This window comes from Micrasema longulum, unplaced genomic scaffold, assembly GCF_059751315.1.
Source record: "Micrasema longulum isolate JH-2025_06_02 unplaced genomic scaffold, ASM5975131v1 h1tg000414l, whole genome shotgun sequence".
Lineage (NCBI taxonomy): Eukaryota > Metazoa > Arthropoda > Insecta > Trichoptera > Brachycentridae > Micrasema > Micrasema longulum.
Window position 1 is genome coordinate 42782 of NW_028277614.1, and position 16376 is coordinate 59157.

A 16376-nucleotide genomic window follows, 5' to 3' on the forward strand; every position below is an offset into this window, starting at 1 on the left:
AATTTTCCAAAAGTGACAATCTGTACATAAATTGTGAATTTCTTGTAATGTGCATTTGACATGCAAATTTTTTTTTATTCTTTTAAATATTATTTTACTTTTACTAAAGTTACTAGTTTTACTAGAGTTACTACTCTCAATACTATGCTATAAGAATGTATGTATAACCTTGTGCAGAACCAAGCATGTTGATGTAAGAAAAAAGGAAAAAAAAAAAAAAAAAAAAAAAAAAAAAAAAATTTCATGGTGTAATGTGTTTAAAACACAAACGAAAAAATTGAACATTATAAGAAGAGAAATATGAATGTGTATGGCGGTTTCTGTCTTTTTTTCTCTTCTAAATATTACGATGCTAATGGATATTCTTTATAAGAAAATATGTGGATAAATTATGTAAATGTGATGAAACCTTGCACATATAAGCAAGGTATAACAAATAAAGGAGGAGGAAAAAAAAAAAAAAAAAAAAACCTAACCTTTGCTGACCTGACCTTTTGACTTTTGCTGACCTGACCTTTTGACTTTTGCTGACCTGACCTTTTGACCTATACTGACCTTTGCTGACTGACTTGACCTTTTCTGACCTTTCCTGAACTTACTTTAGCTGACCTGACCTTTTACTCTTCGCTGACTGACTTGACCTTTGCTGACCTGAACTTACCTGACCTGACCTTTGCTGACCTTTGTTGACCTGATCTTTTCTGACCTTACCTTTGCTGACCTAACCTATTGACCTTTACTGTCCTTTGCTGACTGACCTTACCTTTGCTGACCTGACCTTTGCTTACCTAATCTTTGCTGACTTGACCTTTGCTGATCTTACCTGACCTTATCTTTGCTGACTGACGTTAGCTTACTTGACCCTTTTACCCCATCTGAACAACTTGACCTTTGCTGACCCTGACCTTTGCTGACCCTGACCTTTGATAACCTGACCATTGCTGACATGACCTTTACTAACCTAATCTTTGCTGACTTGACCTTTGCTGATCTTACCTGACCTTACCTTTGCTGACCCTTGACCTATGCTAACCTAACCTTTGCTGACCTGACCTTTTGACCTTTACTGACCTTTGCTGACTAACCTGACCATTGCTGACTCATGTCACTGCTGACAAAAGTCATCCTTTGCTTACTTAATCTTTGCTGACTTGACCTTTGCTGATCGTACCTGACCTGACCTTTGCTGACCTTTGCTGACTGACCTTTTCTGACCTTTGCTTACTTGACCCTTTAACCCCTTTTGACCGACTTGACCTTTGCTGACTCCTGACCTTTGATAACCTGACCATTGCTGACATGACCTTTGCTAACCTAACCTTTGCTGACCTGATCTTTTGACTTTTGCTGACCTGACCTTTTGACCTTTCCTGACCTTTTACTCTTTGCTGACTGACTTGACCTTTGCTGACCTGAACTTACTTGATCTGACCTTTGCTGACCTTTGTTGACCTGATCTTTTCTGACCTTACCTTTGCTGACCTGACCTATTGACCTTTACTGTCCTTTGCTGACTGACCTTACCTTTGCTGACCTGACCTATTGACCTTTACTGTCCTTTGCTGATCAGTCAGGTCAGCCTGACCTTTGCTGACCTGATCTGACCTGAATATTTGCACGCCTCAAGCGTTGAGAAAGTCAACTGGAAGAAACTGAACTCTATTCAGCAACAAATAACCATCAGGTCATGGCAAAGGATACAGAACAACATCCTTGGTATTAGCACAGGTTTTGAGTGGATTCACGCCACTCGATCTGAGGATCAGGGATCTTGCAAAAGAATCATTTGCTTATACCTCAAGGTGAAGAAGAGCCTCACGGTCGCTACGATGGTCAGGTTCTGCCTGGGACGGCACAGGAAGAGTTTTAGATCTCTAGACAGATGGCAGTCTCTAGGACGGCAAAGTGGGTGCAGCTTTTATACCTTACGATGGCGTCAGAGAACTACCGTCGAGAAAGTTGAAACTCAACGATCGTTATTTGAGTGAACCTACCGGAATTTTAACTTAAATGTTTTCCCCTACCATTTTTCATGCCTATGATTTCAAGATAAAGCAGAATGCTGGCTACGAGCTCACCTCTGGGTGAGCTCGTAGCCAGCATCTGTGCTTACGGGTCATGGTGGGGTTTATAATAAGCAAGGTGACTAATAAAGTAACTCTCGCATTTAAAAAAAATAATTAAAAAACCTTATCTCACCTAACTGAACCTAACCTAACCATCCGTCAATTTTCGTATTTTCGCACTATTTGTTAAAATGAACTCATTATTATTTTTTATTTATTTATTTAAGTTTAAACACAAAACACTTTTTTTCCATCTATATTTTTAAATTTACCAGTTTAATTTGTTAAATAAGCACACATTCAAAACGGTTTTTTTTGTTGCCGTTCCATAATAATGATGAAACGGCAACAATAATTTATAAATCATTATGTATGTTGTTTAGAATTCAAAGTTTACAGCAAATGGTATTTGAACAGTATTTTCCGCTTATTTATTGGTTAATTTTTTATAGTTTAACAACATCTTTCGTGGACATCTCTTTAAAGTTTAATTTGAAATACTTAAATAATAACAAACAGAATGATAAATATCTCGTGATTTAAATCACCAAATTTAGTCCATTCGTCTATGATATGAAAAAATTTCATAAAAATAATTAGTTCCCTTAGTTTTTTAACGTTTTGGAAATTTAGAAAATAATAGCTCTTTTATAAAATTCCTCAAGAGTTAGGTAATTCCGTGAAATTGGAATTGGCGGTCTGCGGTCGGCGGTCGGCGGTCGGCGGTTGGCGGTCGGCGGTCGGCGGTCAGCGGTCGGCGGTCGGCGGTCAAGGGCTCTCGAAGCTCCCGCAGAAGATGACGTCGCGGGGCGCGGATGCGGCGTGCACCAGAAGCAGACGGAAGGGATGTCGCGCCTCGAATGGGCTATTATCACGGTTTTTTTTTATTAGCTAATAAATTAATTCGAAAAATCACAAGACAATCGGTACTACTCTTATTAAAATCCGTTAAGAAATAAGGGAGATATAAAGGATTAAAGTCTAGTCATTTGAATATAAATAAAAACAGAAAATTCATGACGTCACCAAGTTTGACGTCATCGTATGCGAATATAGTTTTTACGTAAAAATTTATGATTCGAGTAGAGTAAGTGGAATGGGGTGACTTTGTTCAGTTTCGAACTTCAAACCTTCGTAAAAGAAAAATTAAAATTCTTATTTTTTAAATGAGAAAATATTATGTTGTGTGAGCGAGAAAATAATAAAAACTTTGTGATCAAAGTCAACCCTTCGGAGTGGGGTCGCTTTGATACATCATGATTTTATGCGTTTGTTTTGAACATTTCATTTTATTTTTTCTTTATTTAGATAAAAAATATAAGTATACAACGTATACAACATTACTACTAAATACAATTTTATATTAATTTAATACATATATTTACATTAACGTTTCGCTTTACGTAAAAATTAAAACGATTCTTGAGTATAAAATGGGAAGTGATGTTTTACAATAATTTGTTTATTTTATTTTTAATCGGTAAATATTTTTAGTATAACATATAAATTATTTAAAAAAAACTGTGTTTTAAGTCAGTGCTACACAAAAAAGAATTATAAATATAACTTTTCACTTCTTTTTTAATTACATTATCCATCCTTCGATAGTAAATTACTTGCAAAAAAAACACTCAGGTATCAGCAAATTATGATTAGGCGTGTATTTAATAAGCGTTTAAGTCGAATCTCATGAAATAATATACTTTAATTCCACATAAAACAAAAATTATTTTTCTAATTATTGTAAACCAAAAAATTGAATTTTTATATAAACTCAAAAATAATAATTGAAATATAAATCAAGATTAAAATATAAATCAAGAAAAATATTATGGTGATTTAAAAAATGTATTTATGAAATATTTTAAATAATTGATAAAGCTAACATAATATACCTTGCTTTTTGATGGAATAAAATTATCAGTTAATGAATGTATTATTGTGTATAGGAATTTGTTCATTGACTGACATTATTATCGAAACAGAATGAGAGGTTATTGTGTTCTTTTTATTTGGTGAAAACTTATCTTTCACAGCTTTGAAAACATTTATTTTACCGAATGAATTAGAATCCATTACTTTATTCCAGGAAAACAATTATTGTATCAGTTTATCTGTTTCTTACAAAGACGTGAAACATACTTAGGAAATTAATATTGGCCATTGAATATGAAAGTTGAATACAATGTTCGACAAAATTTCACAAGAAGTGCAATTGATGTGTATGAGGTTTTTTTTACAAGCATTTCGTAACAATTATCTGATTTACTAGATGAATAACTTCACCGTTATCATTCGAGAACGAAGCTTCACATTTATTTGCTCACCTTTAAAAGAAAATCTTTAAGACTCGTTCATTTTAGTCATAATATTTTTTATTTATATTCTGAAATCCCGTATGTTAAGGGAAAATACCCAGTCCTCACATTTTGGTAAATAAAATTTTCCTTCTGTTCTGGAAAACTGGCTTAAATGATTTGAAAGATGTTTAACTTTATATTATTCATTGTATAGTGTTTCTAATAATATTTTGTAATGGTTGGAAGCAGCCCGAATTTTCTTAGTAACAGCTTTTCTTAGTATTTGAGCAAAATATTTTTTTGTAGGCCCTGTTTCAAAACTTTTATTAATAAGTTCGAATCATGTCCCTCTCAAAAAAAAGATGTGTATAAAATGATCAATTTCAGCTCATTTTAGAAAACTTCTTATTATTCGTTAATTAAAAAATAAAATACTAAAACAATCATAATAATGGACACTCAGTGATATAAGTACCAGTAATGTCAAGACAATGCAAATTATGAAATTACTTGTATCATTAAAAAAAGTATATTACTAAATTTAAAAAAAATTAAAAATATCTTGACGATTCCACTTCAAACTTCTTGAAATCTTACTTTCAATAAAGTTATATAACAATTTCATTTAAATCGTATTCCGTGTTACCATTAAAAAAACAGTTAAAATTGATCGAAATTTATTAATGATCAGTAGTTATAGAGATAAATATAAACAATATATCCGCTGATCAAAGTCGCCTTACGATTTAAATGTCGCCCCATTTTACGGTCGCCATTTATTTCAAGGTTGGCTAGAGAAGGGGAAAAAATCATAGAGAGCAATACGCGTCGTTTCAATTTCTATTCGGATTACCAACATTTAAAACAAATGCACGATTCGTGGTGTACTGTTGGGTGGATTTGGATGATCGAATTTATTACCAACCGAATAGAAACGCTTTTCAGAGATGTTGAAAATAGTAAACGAAATTTATGAATGAAATTATTGATTATTAGAGCTTTTATAAACACTAAAGGAGTCTTTGAGAAATCCTTTATATGTACAATGTGTTAAATCCGATATTCCTCCCGGGTGATAATACCCTATTCTACGCGGTTTAGGGGTATCGGAGCCGAAAGTGATGTTATTCGCAAACCTACAAATACAAGTGAGAGATAAAAAGGCTGTAGACAACTACAACGGACCGTAAACATCGCGAACATTCATCCAACGGGCCCGCCACCCGCGATACGACGGACGTGATTCAAGGACATGCGAGAAAGTTTAGTATTTAAAAACCACAAATCGATGTTCTCGACTGCTTCAACATACCTAAATATATAGGAGATCTAAATATATCGAAATTAAATGAAGTCATTACAAATCCAGAAACTGCAGGAATATTTGTGGAATTTTTGAGGAAAATTGTAATTAAAATCATATGAAAAAAATTTGAAAAAAAATAAAAAAATAGTAATAATAAAAATAAAAAAAATATATATAAAAAAAAGAACAAATAATAAATATATGAATATAAATAACAAAAGTGCCGAAGCCTTGTACATTACACGCAAGGCGGTAAACAATAAAACCAAAAAAAAAAACAAAAAAAAAACCAAAAAAAAAACCTAACCTAACCTAGCTAATTTTTATAAATGTTCTTTTATGAATACCTACACTACAAAACAACATGAAATGTAGAGCGTGGGGAGACGTGGGTGACTGTCAAGTCTCGATGAACTTATTCTTTTATTTAATATATTAAAATAAAATAAAATCACTTTGTTTTTATGTACCACTTATATTTTTTATAATTTAACAACCAACTAGTTTCGGCAATACTATGCCTTCTTCAGGGTTAATTACAAACTAACATAACATGTATAAATTTTTTACAGTGAAGTTAGAGTGGGCGTGGCTACGGGGGTAGAGAAGAGAGGGGAGGGAACATATTTAAAATGGGACTATTACTAAGATGTATTTGATTATTTATAATATTTAAATTTTTATTTACAGCCTTTCTAATCTCCAATATTTCAGAACAATCTAGTGCATATCCTTTTTTGTTTGTATGTAGAATTTTGATGCCACCTTCAAAGTTGAATGAGTGACTATTTGTTAGGATATGGTCAGCAAACTCAGAAAAAATATTGTTTTTAAGACATCTCATATGTTCTTTAACTCTAGTTTTGATGTTTTTCCTATATAAAATGACTTGCAGTCATGGCACATCAACTTGTAAATGCCTGATCGATCTAATTTATCAGTTCTTTGTTTAGTGTTTTTTAGTATACTTCCTATATTATTGGCTGTATAAAATGCTGGTTTTATGTCATCCGGTAAATCGTTTAAAATTTTATTTGAATAATTGTTAATGTATAAAAATCTTCTCCACCGTCAATTAATATTTAAATCCCTGTTGTTTGAAAACAGGAATAGATTTTGAATACATTTTTTTTTAATAAAAGACAGTTTGTGGCATTGAAAATATGTATATATTTACTTAATTTTAAATTCTCACATTTTTTTATAAATTTACTATATAACTATTTAAAAAATATATTGAAATGTGTCAGTAGCAACTTTAGTAAAAACTACTTATGATATGCCGTTGTTCTACCATTTTCCATAGTGCGCCGTGCCGTGCAGACGCCCGGCGTAAAAAAGCTCCCACCGCTGGAATTTCAAATACTTACAAATCCACGTCAGTTTATACTGTGTTCGGTGCCAAAACGTATTAAGTGCCAGTCATTCTCTGACTCTCGTCTAGTGCAAACGTCTCCAGTCGGTCGCTCCGGGTATTTTGTTCTGTTTTTTTCGAAGTCAAATTATTTGTAAACTTTCAGTATTTAAATTTCGGGAAAATTTGAGTGAAAACTGTTTTAACTTCCAACTTGTCGGAAAAGTACGGAAAATCGTAGAAAATTCCGGAAATCATACTTCCGGTAGCTTGACGTTTTTCCTGAGTTCGTGTTTTCCCGCCTGCCGCCGCGTTTAAATATTTTTCTTCAAGATTTTTATATTGGCTCCTGGTTTCAGTGCCTTCACGTGCATTGAGTTAACTTACTCTACCTGGTTTTTGTTTTCTTTTGACCTTGGTTGACTCATTTAAATCACAGACGACAATGTCTGCCAAGCCACTTCGCCCAAGTCTAGGGCCTAAGATCCTTCCTGGTGGATCTCGGTCAGTTCGTGGATCCAGGAATTTATCTCCGATTCCCGGGACATCCATCGGGCCCGCTAAGACTCCCATTTAGAAACTATCACTACTACTGAGGAGTCTTTGCGTTTGATAGAGAAAGCGTTTGATGCTCTCAATTCTGCCGGTAACCTTAAGAAGGACATCAAGCTGGAGGTTGTAGCATCCCTTAAGGCCATTGACATGATTGTCAGGCAACTGGCTGCCAAGGAAAATTCTTTAAACACTTCCAGTATTGAAAGCCTTGAGAGGACTATCAAAGAACAGTCGGCGATGATAGCCGCCCTCCCAACCCTACAGACCCTGGAGGGTTTTCTTGGAACCGCCAAATACCTTTCAACTCCTGTTCTGTCTCCGCCGCTGCCCAGGATGAGTTATGCCCCAGTTTTCAAATCTCAAGATCCAAGCAAAAAAGGGGAGGAAATCGAGGACGTGGTTAAAAAGAACGTAAATGTTCGCACCACTGGCATTGGTATAAATGGCTTGAGGAAACTTAACAACCAACGAGTGATCATGAACTACTCGAGTCGAAAAGATCAACAGAAAATTATTAATGAAATCAACACGAAGACGTCCAACTTACTTGTGGAGGAGGGAAGACGAAAGAAACCTCTGATGACATCAAGAGTCCATGGTTACTTAAAACGGAAATTTAAAAGTGCCTAATGGAGACCTTGTTATTAAATACAAAATACGTGATCGGAACGCTCTCCTTGCGAATATTGTATGCGAGGTCAGCCCGCCTACTTCTTGGCATGCTCTAACTCAGGCAAAAAGGGTGAATATTGGTTATCAGAGAGTTGTGGTGGAGGATGAGAGTCCGCTAGTTCAGTGTTTTAAATGCCTTTCGTACGGCTATGTACAAAAATACTGCAACGGTGAGGAGAGATGTGCATACTGCACACTTAACCACTCCACGAAGGATTGTCCAACTAAGGACGAGGGTCACCCTATCTGCCACAACTGCAATGGTAGAAATTATGAAAATAAAGGCCATTTTGCTACAAGCGCGCTGTGCCCACTCCGGTCTCTTATGGATCAAAGAGCTAGAGAGAGGGTAGATTATCTCTGTTAAGGGCAACCCTAATCTAAATATCATTCAATGCAACCTTCAACGAAATCAAGCGGCCACAGACGAGCTTATAAGAAATTTCAAGCAAGCGAATGGAGACATTATAATCGCCCAAGAACCATATGTTGGTAACAATTGAAAATGCAAGCAGTACGCCTGAGTCAGAGTTATCGAAAGTTCCGTTAGTTCCAAGCACGAACCCAATGAGGCGGTAAAAATTGTCATCAATCCTTCTCTTTTGTGTTGGCAAAACATGATGATATGATATGATATGATAATTCTAAAAATGGGGGGCGATTTAAACTGCAAGCACATGCTATAGGGATGTCCTAGAACAGACCGTAGAGGCAAGTTTCTGGCAGATTTCATTGCATCTAACGCCCATGCAGTATTAAATTGTGGCAAGACTCCTACTTTTCAAGTTGTGCGTGGAGGAAAAATTATTGAAAGCATTCTGGACATCACAATCTGTGCCTCCAAAATCGTTGTAAAATTGAAAAGTGGAACAGGTGATCTCAACATTATCGGACTACAATGCAATTACTTTTTCTGTAAATACCCAACCAAAGACACAGTAAATCTACTACCAGGAAATATCGCATTTATCCTGAACTCTGGCCGAGATTTAGGAAAGCCGTGTTTTCAGAACTAGCCAAAGTCGACTCCCTTACCCCTGAAAAAATTTCAGTATCTTCTCAAAATGAACTGGAAAATGCTACATCGATGTATTCAAAGATTATTGCTCAAACTTGTGATAAGATTTTTTCGACTATAAAACAACCGTCTAAAATAAAAAAAACCTCCCTGGTGGACAAGAGAAATTGGAGATCTAAGAAAATCACCAAGTCAAAGCGTAAAATTTCTAATGCTGGTAGTAGGAAAATTTTATTAATGAGTAATCATCAAATCCTGAAAAATGATCTTTATCCGGCTATTGACTTAGCCAAACAAGTAGCTGGAAAGACTTTTGTTCTTCGCCCACCAAAGATAAAATATGGGGAAAAGTGAACAAAATTGTGAATAGCAAAATAAGTACCAGTCTTCCTATTCACTTAACGGATGGCACCCATATATGCAAAAGTCCCGAGGAAACTCTACACATGCTATTCCAAACCTTTTATCCTGCAGATGATCAAACTTCTGATACAAATCAGCAGTACTTCTTGAGAAAGTTTTCCTCTCTTCCATATGCTGGCTCCAGAACGGAGCCTGTTTTTCAAGACCATGAAATTATAACGGCTCTTTGCCATCAAAACCATAAAAAAGCTCGTGGTCACGATCAACTCACAAGCGACATTTGCCTGCATGCAGTTGAAGCACATCCGGATATTTTCCTGCATTTAGTCAAAAGGATATTTCCCAAGAATTCGGAAAACATCGTACACCGTAAAAATTCCTAAGGCAGGGAAGATGACTATAACCACATAAGATCATATAGGCCAATTGGACTATTACCTGTGTTTGGGAAAACTCTTGAAAAAATTGTTTGCAATAGACTTATCTCGGATCTGTTACACAGAGACCAACTATACGACAAACAATTTGGTTTTTTGCCACAGCGGTCAACTGAAGATGCTGTTCATAATATTGTCCATCACCTAAATACGGTTAGAGAAATGAGAAAAAAGAAGATAGCCGTTGTCTCTTTTGATATTAAAAGCGCTTTTGACAAAGCATAGTGGCCCATTCTCTTGTTCCAATAGGGTATTTTCACGTTTTTTTTTTATTTTGCAAAAAAATAGAAAAAAAAATACGTTGGTAACTGTACAGTTTTTATTTTTTTATGTCCACGCGTTAATTTTTCAGAGCGGTTTAAAAACGTATACTTTGAATTGGCGCCAAAACGAACATTCGGATGCCGTATGGGCTTGTGACGCCACGCGTTACGAATTTGACTAACCGTTCAAACAAATTCATACGAATTTGTATAGCCTACGTGTTGTTTTTGTTGTAATCGGTTGTTTTACACTGTTTTAACTAATTAACGCGCATAAAATGTCTTTAGTTATAAGATACAAGTACTGTTTACTTCTTTAATACTATATTTTATGATGTAGACTATAGACTATAAACATTTACTAACAGTAGGTACTGAAATTAGCACTTATAAAGCTTGACAGGTACTACAATACTAAAATAGTTTATTCTTTGAACGTTATTGTTTATATTTGTATTATATTTGTGTACTTATGTTACATGGTTTAATTTGTGGATCTGTTGGTTTTCTATATGAATAAAAAATAAAATTACTGAAAAATTGCTGTATGAAAACCTACCTTATTTATTTGTGAAATTTATTGCATTTACAAAATGGCAACTGACCTTGAGATGCTGGACAGTCTTCACACTTGCAGGAATCTATTATTTCCTAGACTTCATCGCAAATCAACGTCACCGAGTACGATTTGGTTCTAACTTTATGTTCTCCTGGGGTGACTCGACCTTTTACCATTCAAATATCACCCGTCCGTTTTACTTGAATGTAATCTATGGCATTGTCTCCGTAATTTACCCTAGCTGATATATTAATAAGTAAATCATATTTAATAAAAAAAGGCATTAACACGCACTCGAGCAACAGAGCTGTTTACAAGCAATGGTATTTTATGGATTATGTTGTGTCAAAGTCACGTTACTTCCCTTTTGCATTAAATGTACGCGAAACCATATATTTATAGTACATGCAAATTTATTTATTTTTTCATTTATTAGTTTATACATACAATGTTACAAAATGGCACAAAAAAACACTCTGGCAAATTCTGCTAGTACTAGGAGTAGGCTCAGTATATGAAGGGTCGGCAAGCCAGAAATATTAATACGCCTAATGTTGCAATCGGTTCCTATATGGGCAAATGCCTGTTCTAAGAAACCGATTTGTTGCGGCAAATATGGTTTACGAATATTTTTCCCATAAATAAAAAACAATATTGAAGAAAAAAAAAAATTTAAAAAAAACAGTTATAGCCCAAAAGAGAAGAAAAGAAAAAAAATTAAGTTTACATTAAATGTAAAAATACAATTAAATACATAAATATAAAGCATACATACTTCGTACATACATATACACATACATACATATATACACACATATACATACATATACATATATATACACACATTCATTCACAATATACATGCACATGCGGAAATACAATAAATTTATATATGATTCAATGGGATAGCATAATATTTAGATTACTATCTTCAATAAATTCTCAGATTCCTTACTTCCAATGTCTGTCAACCAAATTTTTAAATTTCTCCTCAAAACTGATGGTTTATCAGATTTCCAAAATGACGGTATCAGGTTGTATAGTTTAGGTCCGTAATATAGAAATAATTTTTGGAATACCGCTGTACGTGCTATTGGAATCACCAAATCATTTCTTACTGTACTCCTGGTTGAGTGCGCATGACTCACAATCACCTGAGTGCTCCCATTTTTGTGGATGTAATAATACAACTATTTAAATGAATACATTCTGGAAGCAAACATTATATATTTGCTTACCTTACGGCCTTTACATTTCTATACTCGGAACTTAAAAAGTTTGTATTGGATGAGAAAAAAATACCTATCATGATTATATATATTTTGGGTAAGTTATCGGATTTTCCTTGTAAAAAACCAATTTCAGTCATAATGCTATGGATGTTTATAAATGAAAACAAAAAAAAACAACGGAAAAGACGAAATTTAACTATAAAAAACAAATAAAAAGCCACAAGCCGCCCGCGTCGGAGTATCTCAGTATAGGATTTGAGTGAACGTAGGATATATAAGTCACGCGTGACGTCATCAACCCTATTGGTCAGTTACGGGCCGTTTTATTTCTATCAAACTTTAAATAGGAAATTATAAATGAAAACATTCGTTTCAGATTTTGATAGTAATATGGTTCCAATCGTAAAAATATTCTTTAAATACTGAATACATTAAAAATCATATCCCCAGTTTATGAAAATACCTTATCAAAGAAAATGGATATCCTAGCGGATCAACATAATCTCTTACATAGTTTTATCTTACTGAAAGGTGTATTAAAATTGAAATCGCGGGAGTAAGCGATACCCGACCAAATACTAAAGGGTGTGTACAAGGGTCAATTCTGGGGCCTATTATGTGGAACATTATTGTTAACGATCTTTTGGAGCTGCTGCTAGATCCTTCTTTAGTTGTTCAGGCTTATGCAGATGACATAATCATTATTTTTGCAGAATCTGAGATACAAAACCTAGTAAGAAAGTGTGAATCGACTCTTGACACTGTATATAAATGGGGCATGAAAGTTAAACTTCAATTTTCCCCCGACAAAAAGAAAGTTTTATTTTTTAAACCCGGCAAAACAGTTCATCCTAAGATAATCATGAATAATGTTGAGGTCAAAGCAGTCAAATGCCTAAGAATACTGGGAATTTATTTAGATGATAAACTCAACTGGAACAGATCAAATATGCAGTAAGGCCTAAACTTACTTTTATTTTCTCTTAAACTCTAATTCTCAATGCAAACATAATTGCTATTATTAAATCATGTAAAACTTAATGTTCATATAATTTCACTGTTCACATTTAAATATAATTATAAGTCTATGCTTGGACACATGTCCTTTTTGCTAATCTTGAAGTGCAAAATATCATTCTAAAATGTAAACGTGTAAATAAAATGTTAATTTTCTTGTTGTAAGATCCTTTTACTTGCACAGAAATTTATTTTATTTTATATTATTTGACTGTTCTTCTAGGAGACTTCTATGACCAGGGAATCAAAAAGATGGTGGCCCGGATGAAAAAGTGCATCGAAGTCAACGGGGACTATGTAGAAAAATAGTTGAAAGTCTGTGAAAAACAATAGGGAAACTTATTTTACGGACAACCCTCGTATAACTTCAATTTGATCAATAGAAAAGCTAAAATGTATCTATGAATTTAGGCCTAAGTGCACTTAGTGCCAAATCGATAGTAGTTTGGAGTAAAAAATAACAAGGAAAGGGGGCACAAGTCGTTAACAAGTACAAACAAAACAAAAAAGTGACATCCATAATTAAAGGTTAACGATAAGGATTTTATATATTTGTTTGATTCAGGGGCGTCGGTTTCCTAATACCAGAAAACATTTATGAAAAATATTTAAAAATTATAAATTGTCTTACGATCAAAGGAAATTACTTACTTATGACAATAACCAGTTAAAAGTTGTGGGGTAAATGTGAAATACCTATTAGGCATAAAGAAATTTTACAGAAGATTACGTTTATTATCATAAAAGGAAGTAATTCACTTATTTTAGGCAGGAATTTTTTAAAAACATTTAAATTTAGGTTAGCTCCTATAGAGCAGGTTCAAAATTTAACATCCTCAGAAATGGAAGAAAAATTTTTTCGATTATTTCCGGAAGTAATTTCTGATAAGTTAGGCAGATTAAATAAATATAAAGCAAAGATTAAAGTTCGCGTTAAAAGATTAAGTTGAGGCGGAATTAAAACAAATGGAAAGTTTGGGAATAATCTCACCGGTTAAGTTAAGTGAATTTTCTTCACCGATCGTGCTACGAACGTGATAAAAAATATGGTCGTATATGTATTTGCGGAGATTTTTAGCGAACATTGAATTTAGTTACAATAGCGGATACATTTCCGTTACCGGGGGTTGAAAATGTATGGAAATGAAAATGTACTCATTTGGGTTTGTATGTTTAAAATCGATTAGTTTTTGGCACAAATAGTTCACCAGCAGTTTCGCAAGAACAAGTTATAATTGTTTACAAGCAAACAAGTACAACGTTTTTCGTACAAAAAGTACAGCGTTTTTCTTAGACGATATTTTAATTTAAACAAGTGTCAGTTCGATAAACAATCAGTAGAATATTTGGGTTATGAAATTTCACAGGACGGGTTAAGACCTTTACGTAAAAAAGTGGAAGCTATTTTAAATGCGCCGTATCCGAAAAATGTAACCACATTAAAAATTTGGTTAGGACTCGTAATTTTTTATAGAAATTTTATACCGGAAATTTCAGGAAAGTTAGAAACGCTACATAAGTTATGAAGAAAAGATGTAGAATTCGGTTTTGACGAAAAATGACGAGATGCGGTCGATGAGATAAATAAAATTTTGTGCGGGGATTGTGTATTGACTAATTACAATCCAAATTTACCAGTTTCATTATATACAGATGCATCATTTGACGGTTTAGGAGCTACGCTAGTTCAAGTTTTCGAAAATGGACTTCAAAGGCCAGTCGCTTTTGCGAGTAAAACGTTATCTTGCGCAGAAAAGAAATATTCAATTTCGGATCTGGAAGTGACGGGTATCATTTTCGGAATAAAGAAGTTTTTCCAATATTTGTACGGGAGAAAATTTACATTATGCGTAGATAACTAACCATTATTTTTGGAAAAAATAAAAATATACCAGTTTTAGCAGCGAATAGATTACAAAGATATAGAGTGATTTTATTGGGTTTTGACTATGAGGTCGAGTATGTAAAATCAGAGGACAACTGTGCGGACATGTTGTCACGGTTACCGATTAAATCAGAATCTAATGAGGAATTAGAGGATGATAATGAATTATTTGTAGATTATTTAGAAAACGAAAATTCAGGTATAAATTTAAATGTGCAATCTGACGGAAATGACGTCACTTTAATGGAAAAAATATTTTTTTGCAGGGCAATTGGCACCACACCCTGGAGATGAGAATTACTTAGTCATACATTGGTTTCATATAATTGGTTTGGTTCATAGAATTGTGTGAATATTATATTAATTCTAACTAGGGAGACTATTAAGTTTATATAGAGTTTCATTGTTTTATATAGGTAAGTCCAGGTTATGTGGGGGGAGTTGAAAGGAATGTAGGTATATTGTTGATAACATTAATATATCTACAGTCGTCTGCATACCCACACAACTCGGCAAGTCATTGTAGATTTGTCTCTCCTAGTAAACAGTCGCTCTCTAACCACAGTAATATTGACTATTTATAATAAACATCAGTCTTATTACTGATCTTCTGTACCACCGTAGGGTAAACAGATAGCTTCAACTATCTTTCATTGTAAACGTAGAAAGATTACATGTTCATATAATACATATTCTATTTTGTTAAATAATGTGAATGAAGTCAAGGAATTAGTATTAATATCGGATGGGAAATTGAGTTTTGTAAGCCATATTGACAATATCGTACAAAGAGAATATAAAATGCTGGTAATCGAAGAGTCAAAGCCATTCAGTAACATGATTATTTTATTAATACTATATTATTCAAATACGGAAATTGGTTCAATGAGGAAGTCCAGTGGTTTTTAATGACTTTTTACTTGTTAATAGACTATTAAACTAGGCCAAAATCTTTTATGTGTCGCATTATCAGCACTATGATTTTTTTAAAGTTTTGTATTCCTAAAATTCCTCTGTGTGTGACGTCTTAAGTTCTCTTCCGCTTTTTCTCAGCGAGTTCTGCCGTTCGGTCCGTTGACGTACCGTAAACTGGAAATATTTCACAACTCTCTTATTATTGGTTGATTCATATGAACTAGTGACGTCATTCAAAGTAATTCATTTTAACTTTTAAAAAAAAACATGCGTTTTTTAGAAACTTTGACATACAATTTAATGCTCTAATTTTTACCAAACGCAATTTCCCATAGGGCTGAACTTCTTCATTATGCAGGTCCTATTTATTATTGCCACACAAAAAGAATTAAAAACATTCAAAATAAATTTATTAAAAATTATTACAGAACAAA